The sequence below is a fragment of the Emydura macquarii genome, unplaced genomic scaffold (assembly GCF_026122565.2).
Source record: "Emydura macquarii macquarii isolate MOO-44397 ecotype Brisbane River unplaced genomic scaffold, CSIRO-AGI_Emac_v2 contig_968, whole genome shotgun sequence".
Lineage (NCBI taxonomy): Eukaryota > Metazoa > Chordata > Testudines > Chelidae > Emydura > Emydura macquarii.
Window position 1 is genome coordinate 18,080,763 of NW_027131105.1, and position 8,954 is coordinate 18,089,716.

Here is an 8,954-nt window from a genome sequence, read left to right on the forward strand (position 1 = left end):
CTCAGGAAGGTTGGGATTTGAACCAAGGTCTGCCAAACTTAGAGAAAAATTTGCCTCTTTGTCACATTAGTGCCACCCCCCAAAGACTGCTCACGTGCACTGATGCAAAAGCTAAGAACATGAAGTTCAGCGAGGGCTGTGCAAAAAGAGCCAGTGGTTTTGCACTAAAAGTTTTTGAAAACAACATTCACACTTTAGTTCAGGGGCATTTTGTGGTCCCAAACTTTTGCTTTTCATGATGATCACAAATTAGCAGCTTCATTTTTTCCAAGTGAACGCCGATTTGTTGGAAGACACAGGAAGTGGGGAGAAATGGGGGGAGGGAAGGGGCGGGGCGGGGTGGAATACCCGCAGCCACTGGACTCCTCCCTCAAAGGAACTGAAACCAGTTACAACGATAAGTCAGGGCCTCCCAGCTTCAACCCCAGGTGCCGCCCCTCCCCAAAGGGACCTTCCAGGCGCAGTAGGCCCACAGCCTTCTCTCCCATCTTCCACATGGAGGCAATGATATAGATTGCCTTTTGAGAAGAAAGTCCCGTTCTCTACACCCTGTGACGCTCCTTTATCTGTCTATAACAGAGTAATCAGGGGAGCAGTAAAGAGATGCTGGAACTACTTTGGCTGAGCTCTGCAGACAGATGGTCAAAGCTAGCCAAGGGGGTTATCAGTTTTGCGAGGAAAGATCAGAAAACATGAGGAAAGGTCTAAAGGAGACATGAAGAACAATGATGAGGGAATTGGAGGCCTAGGCCAAATTCATCCCAGGGTATCTATCTAGTCCCATCATTGTAGTATCTAAAGCAGTGGCTCCCAACCCATGGCCTGCGGGCCACAGGGCTTTCAAAGTGGCCCACAGCTCCCCTCCCACTAGCTGCAGAAGGGAGCCGCTGCCTAAGGACCCAGGCAGAGCATGTTGCCTTGGGGCTAAAAGACCGGTGCAGGCTCCTTGCTGCAGCCAAGGGGACAGGAGATCAGCGCTCCCCTCCCCTTGGCTGTAACAGGGAGCACGGCAAAGCGCTCCACCTGGGTCCCTAGGTGCTGGGGTCCCTGCTGGAGCCAGAGGGAGGGGAGCACTGATTTCCCATCCCCCTGGCTGCAGAAGGGAGCTGCTGCCTAGGGACCCAGGTGGAGCGCACTGGGCTACAAGACACATGCGGTTCCCTGCTGCAGCCAGGGGGATGGGAGATCAGTGAGCAGGAAGGCAGCCTCCTCGCTGAGCTCCTTCCATCCAACTGCAGTGGGGGGAGCTGCTGGCGGAGACTGGTGGCCCTTCAGGGTTGTAAAAATTATATCTGTGGCCCTCAAGCCAAAAAGGTTGGGAACCACTGATCTCAAGTATTTAGATCCATGGAGTTTACTCATAGGATAAATATGACCCCATTAGTCTACACTACTGAGCCACAGCTAATGCAGACCCCTTGAGATTTTTCTGATGCCAACTTGAACAAACAGAGTGCTGGCAGATGCAGCAGAGTCGATCCACATTATTCTTTCCCTCCCCCTAATGTGCACAGTATCTGGCTTATTATAGAACCATAGAAACATATGATTGGAAGGGAGCTCAAGAGGTCATCAAGTCCAGCCCCCCCACCCTGAGGCAGGACTCAATATACCTAGACCATCCCTGGCAGGTTTGTCTGACCTTTTCTTAAAAACCTCCAATGATGGGGACTCTACCACCCCCCCTTGGAAGCCTATACTTAACTATCCTCATAGTTAGAAAGCTTTTCTCATATCTAATCTAAATCTCCCTCGCTGCAGATTAAGCCAATGACTTTTTGTGCTGCCTTCAATGGACATGGAGAACAATTGACCATGGCCCTCTTTATAACTGCCTGTCACACAGGTTTGTTACTCACCAATGCGGCGCCTCCTTTTGGCCATATGTGGGGATTAGCTCACAACCAGTCTGATGCCCCCTCCTTTGGTTTCTCACCCGCTGGTCTCATTCTTTCTCTCTGGAGTCAGGTTCCCTCTTCATTCTTGGCCCTCCAGCCAGGTCACTATAGTCCTCCCTTTCCAGGATATCACAGTCCTGTCTGACTGTCCCAGGCAGTCTTCTGCTCTGCTGCCTAATCTGTGCCACTGTCACAGTGGCTGGTAGGGGAACCCGGGCCTGCCGGCTACTCTGGGTTTCAGTCCAGGGACTCTATGCCCAGCCACCCACGGTCTGAGCCGTCCCACACCTCGTGCAGATTCCCTGAGCTTATCATATTTCACATCTATCAGGCTTCTTCTCCACCTTCCTCTAGGTGCACCCTTTCCTCAGGGCCAAGATCCCAGAGCTTCTATTCTCCCCCTGGTTTCCTCCTTTCCTTGTCTAAGCCCAGAGAGTGACTGCAGGCCTTCTCCACTGCAAACATCCTGACTTTCTGCCTTAGCCCGCTTCTCCCCCAGCTGGGCTGTATCAGCAATTTAAGCTTATCAGCCCTGACTCTCCCCCAGATGCAGCCTGTCACAAGGTCAATTGGCCCTTTCTGTCTATTCAGGCCTTGTGTGGGGGAAACACCCCATCATGCATCCCTTAACATACCTGAAGACTGTTACGATGTCCCTGCACCTCCCCCGTCGTCTCTTCTCAAGAAAAACTAAACATACCCAGGTTTCCCTCCTAGGTCAGGTTTGCTAAACTTTTTATCCTTTTTGTTGCTCTTGCCTGGACTCCCATTTTCCATGGTTTTCTTACAGTGTCGTGTATAGCTGTAAGTTGTAGCATCCTGGAATTTAAAACTGATCAGCCCTTGCGGTGGTAACCCCTGTGTGTGTGTAACTCTCGCCTTGTGTACAGCAACCTCCGCCGAGCTCTGGTCTAAACAATGTCTAAAGTGTGTTTCAGATGAGGTGGGGTTTTTTAAATAAGCTGTGTCAGCCCACATGCTCCCCCCCCCCATGGCCCAGTAATGCTATACACAGAGAGGACCCTCCTCCCACCTCTGTGATGCTCGACACACAAAGCACATCCCTAAGTCACACTGAGCACTTTGGGGTTTGATTCTTGCTGTGTTTTTTGTATTTTGTCTTCCCTCACAGTAGAAACAATTTCTTCTTATGACACTGTTGACATTATTTTTGTATCATCCCATATGCTTTGCTGGGAAGAGAGGAGGCACTTTATTAATAACAATTTTACTAACACTACAACGGTATCACCTGGTTCTCAGCTCTCATATGCTGCAGGATTACTGCTGCGGTAGGAGAATTTCTTAAACTACGTGGCCATTGTGCATGGAACTTACATTGACTACAGTAGGCGTTTGGCTTGATAAGGATTGGGACCCATCTGAAGAGCTGACAAATGTGGTGAATGACATTAAACCTTGAAGAATTGATCATAGCTAGCATGTGTTGAAATCTGTGACAGTGCATGATTCACTCTGAAGTCATTTACTGGGCCATGTTCATACAAAGCTGATCCCAAATTCACTCAAAGGGTTTGAGAACTTAAATGAGTCCTTCGGTTCTCCTGCTCTGAGTTTTGTGCTAACAACATTTGCTCTTCTTAAAATACTTTATCCCGGGTTCATACATTGCTTATTGCATACTATTTAAGTTGCGCGGTATTCTGGAGATGTTCGCTGTCTCTCCAGAATTATGGCTGGAACTAGATGTCCACAGACAACCTGGCTCTAGTGATATTATGTTTGTGTAACACGTTGAACAGCTTAGCATGGGGGTTGCTTTATTAATTCAGTTCTATTAACACTGGTTATTAATAGCAAGGATACCAACTAGGAGTCCCCCGCCTGGGTTTTACTTACTGCTGTCTTTTTGTTTAGCTCTAGTGGATGGATTTTGGTTCTTGGGTGCTGCTTTTTCAGCAGTTGACTCTTGTGCAAATCTAAGATGCATGTTGCTAAAGCACCCAGGGAAATATCCAGCTGTGAAAGAGAATAAAGGCACTGTCTAGAGAAGAGAGGAAACATTTCTATAACCCGTGGACTGCCCTGTACTTAAACTCCTTGTCCTCACTGAAGCGTGGCACCAAAGAGAGATGAGTTTAACTGATGAATGGAAATTAATATTTAATTTCATCCTATCTTGGTATATTCTTAATTTAGTCCTTGTTATAACTCTTCCTGATTGATTTCCCCTTTGTTCACTCTGCCTCACACATGAAGTTACAGCTCTCATCACTGATCTCTGAGAGGCAGAGACAATGCAGGGGGGAAACCCCAAGAAAATGAAAAGATCCCTTACTGTCCCACTAGAGAGTTGACATAAAAGAACATTTATCGGCAAGTCCATTCATAAAATCCTCCCTGGACCAAATGTTCCTTTCTCTGTACTCTGGCTATGGCTTTTTGTCTGTCCTGATCAATCTCATTGTCTAATTTGCATGCCTGAAAGCTATTGTATCTCTACCATGATAGGGAGGTTTAATTTGATGAAGAGTGGAATATTTGACTCTTCAGTGACTTCACGTCTGGAAAGATTCTCAGCTTACTTCTTTACCTTGTGATATAATCCATATCAGAGTCAATTGGACAAAAGCTTTCATAAATAATGCTTCCTAAAAATAGACACTATAGATATTCATAAGCACTTATTTCTAGAGCTGTACTGTGTTCTGCTTCAGTATGTGTCTTGCAGCAGTGTAGCCTTATTAACAATCCAGATCCCTAGGGCTGTATATCTTCTGCTCATTTAATTTCAAATATATTCACAAGCCTAGCACAAATGTTATTTATGTTTCTTAAATTTGCCCATTACATTACACGGGGAAGGGCACTATTGCCAGCCGCCACTGCAAACCGTCGGAAGGTGAGGCGCTGCCATCTCGTGGGGAGCTCCTTCTAATGCAGGAGCCGTGTGGTGTGTCGACAAATTAGACAGAACTTGGTCCACTTCTTCCACTGCAGACTGAACGCTATTGTTCTTTCTCGAGTAGAATGTATTTCTGGAAAGGGGCTATGAGGCGGCTGCAAGGTGCAGTGAATGGCATGGGGCTGGGAGACAGCAGCATTGGTCTGGAGAAGGAAGTAGCTGGTGCGCTGGAGGATGGTTTCTGTATAGGAACAAGTCCTTGAGTCAATCTGAGACCTATTAACCTAACTGTTAATAACTGTTTGTATGGCAAGGGAGGGAAAAATACACAGACTAGACTGTGTCCATCATTCAAGCACAATGGGCTGCTTCCCTTTTCCGCTGAGACTGAGGGCACTGGAGTGAGACCTGTTTTCTAAAGTTTATACAGTGAATCCTTAGTAACATACATGTGCATATATGTGTGCTCTCGGCTCCCCTGGATCTGACAGCAGGATTGGGCCCTAATGTTGAATTTTACCGCAGTGTCTTGAAGACCCTGAAAGGATTTTCCAAACTAAACACTTCAGTACTGACAAACACTCCAGCTGCTTCCAGTGCTTCATTTTCTGCCTTTAAGAATAAAAAGAAAAAACACGTGTCCAATGAGAGTTGAGGATCTAGTTAATGGTTTCTAGCTGGTGTTTATGGAAACTGTTAAATATCTAAACAAACAGCTTTAGAAAATTCCGAGTGCACTTCAGATCCAAAGAGGATGAGGGATTGTGGCTGGCAGTTTATTCAGGGGATATATTATGTTTCTTTCCGTTGTCCTTCCTGCCACCGCTCTGTGGCTTTTTGGAGCTACAGTAAATAAGAGGTTTCTCTTATTTCACTGAAGAGCCATAGAATTCCCTATGCTGGCCCTGCTGGCTCGGCCCTGCTCCTCTAGGCAAAATGACTTCCTTACCACGTTGGAGTTCCACGCTGACAACTCATGCTTCTCCAAAACCCATTCCACTACTCAACTGTGAGCGTGAGCGTGGGAGATGTTTAGTTGAACCAGAGGGAGCCTGGAACATGGAACAACCTTCCAAAGGGTCCAGCCCTGCTCTCTTTGTTGACAATGGCAAAGCTACCCTTTGTTTGAATGGAAACAGGATTAGGTCCCACGTTGGTAACAAAACTGTATAGTCTGAAGGCATTTAAAAGGGGGATGGAGCAATGTTGGGGGAAAGGAAAAAAGTAGAGGGGGAATGTAGGTGGATATCTACCCACCCTCTATCCTGCAACTGGATAGTGACAGAACTGCCAGTTCATTTGGAGGTTCATGACCCTGCGATGCAGTGCTATGATGGAAAGATACAATGGGTGGAGGTCATGACATAGTATTTGCTAGACAACTGCGAAGTGTTCGCAGCTTTATCCTGGCAGGTCCGTGGTTCCCAAACTTTTTTCCCCAAGGACCCCTTTGGCATCTGACTATAAGTCCCAGACTCCTTTAATTCCTGGTATTGCTGGAATGCACCTGCCATGTGCGTGAGAGGTCGTGCTGTGTGGAGGACGCCATTTTAAGAACATAATGGCAGCCTCTATGTAGCCAGAGTTCCAGAACACTGTTCCAACCCTGGCTCAAAGGATAAAGCCCCGCATAACCCATGGCAAATACCCTGGGGTCCAGGGACCCCACATTGGGAACTGCTGTTGTGGGCTATGGTATAAATGTCTCTCAATCCTTATGTTGCTATCACAAAGTGACTTGGCCAAACACTTAACTTGTCCTAACATAACTGGGAAGATGTAAATTTATTGTGATGTGAGTAAATTTCATAGTCCAACACAGCTGGTAATCTGTGGTGCAGGCTTGAATTACGTTATAGTATAAAGAATTGGCTAGAGTGTACGTGCATCACTGTCCTCTGCTGGAAAAAATCAGAAATAGCTGTATATCATAGGCCCTACATTGCTAATGGCTAAAAGAGATTCCCTTCTTGCTCAACTACTAAAGCTCTATGTTTTTGATACAGGAGGCTGTGAAGTTCTGAGTAACCACGGTGTGTAGTGAAGTGTCAACTGTGAAATCCCAGGTGGCCATGGCTCTGTAACAATATTTTACATGGTTCTCTGTGCAGACCCTCTCGGACTCAAAAGAAGGTCTCTGTAGTCATGGTTACTCCACGTCCCAATTTCCTTAACAAAGAGAGGCAACATCTGGTGTGGAAGGGTTCAAGAGTTTTATGATCTAACTAATTTGTCCTGTAATCAGGCTGGCTAAGACAAGGCTGATCGCACCTTATACGTTATTAATTATCTGTATTGTAGTAGCACCTAGAGGCTGTGAATGGGGAGGAAAGGATGTTATATATGGGGCCAGGTGTCTGACTGCTCTGTTTGTTTTTTTTAAAACAGAAAGACAGCTAGTCATTAGTCAGGACAGGACAGTCCCTGACAATTCTTTCCCAGATCCCTCTGACGTATGCACACTGGAGCAGGAAGATCAGCTAGGTTAGTAAGATTATTAGGGTGAATGTGCTGGATTTTCTAAAATCAGGTTAGTAAAACCCCTTAGTAATAGCAACATTTCTAGGACCTTCCTGCATGCCCAACTGGTGTTCAGGGCTGGATCATCCTTTCCCTGTTGAAGTCCTGCGTTTAGCATCCCTCAGTGCAGGAAGGGCCGAGCTCTCTTTAGAGTGGCCTTGATGGATGCAGGATGGTGTGGCACAGGAAAGAGGACATGTGGTGATGCCTCCTGGGCCCACACAGGGATTTTGGGTATAGGTTCGTCCTGAGGAAATGAACATAAGCATGGATGCATCGGGGTGGGCAGCAGTTTGCCTGCACCTGGTGGCTGAGCTCAAGGCATAGTCTCAGCCCCAGCCTGCCGTAAAATACTACAAGGACCAAAAGCCCTTGCAGCAGACTCATTCTATTGCGTTCACTGGAGAACGACGTGTACCAGAAGCCTCTGCGACGTCCGCAGCCCTATAAAGGGACTACTAAATGAGCAGACCTGTGGGGCTGAAAGAGGCCATGCAGTCTGAGGGAGCAGGGCTGAGGGTGCCTGTCTATGAGAAGTGGCTTATCTACCACCATCCACTTTACCAGAGGGTCAACCAGGGCCCTGCCTCATGGCTCGCTGGTGGAGGGGTGCAGGACACCCAAGAGAGGCCAAGATTGCCTCCCCGCACACTTAGCGAGGTTGAGTTTTTTCAGGATAACTAGACCAAGCCTGCTTCTGGCCCTCCTTGGGCCAAACCAGTGTGATAGGAATGTGCAGCACCAGCATTGCCATGCTGAAAGGTTCAAATATTCTGAGTCAGGCTCCTCAAAAACCAGGAGATTTAAAAATAATAAATAAGGGCTCTTTTCCCCCCCTTCTGGTCTCAGCAATTAGGATATATTTGGATCTCGTTTTTCTCCACCAACAGGAGGCTAGAAATGTTGGTTTATATATTTTTTTGAGTTTAGTGTCCTGCCTCTCTTTTGCCAGGAGATGGCAACAAACACAAGTTTATTGGCGTTTATGGAGCATGGAATTCAAAAAGCGAAGCCCTTCCCCATCTGTAAATATTCTATAGAGCTCTGTAAATATTATAGCAAGAGCAAACTCCCTATGGAGACTTTACATTTGGATGAAGCAGATTCTGTGGAGTCACCCAATTAAGGTACAGAATATTTTTCTCTTTGGTTTTGAAGGGTGTTCTGCAGTCTCTCTTGCTTGTTTTCTATTCATTGATGATATCAGTTACATAAACTGGTCCATTTAATCTAGCTTCCTTCTAGGTTAGCCTGGCAGTGGCTAGTACCCAGATGCTTCAGAGAAAGGTGCTATAATATGTGCAAATGATTGACAGTTATGGAGTAATCTGCATAAATTCATAACTTCGCACATTTCTTCATAGCTGCTGGCTGGGTTATGCTAGATTCATGACCGTTTATATCCCTTATCTTTTATAATGCACCTGTGGAGGTTTTCTTTCACTGTAAATATGTAAAGCTGAATGTTTCTTAGGGTAATACATTCCTCACCTTTTTTTCTGAATAACATTTGTTTCTACAGCAAAATAGGGACATTGTCTTAGAATAACATCTGCTTATAAGGCCCTCAGAGGATGAAATAAATGAGCCCTATAAAGCATTCAGAGCAGTTTCTAAATTAAGGGCAGATTCAAAACCAGGTGTGCTCTCTGTTTCATGTATATCATAAA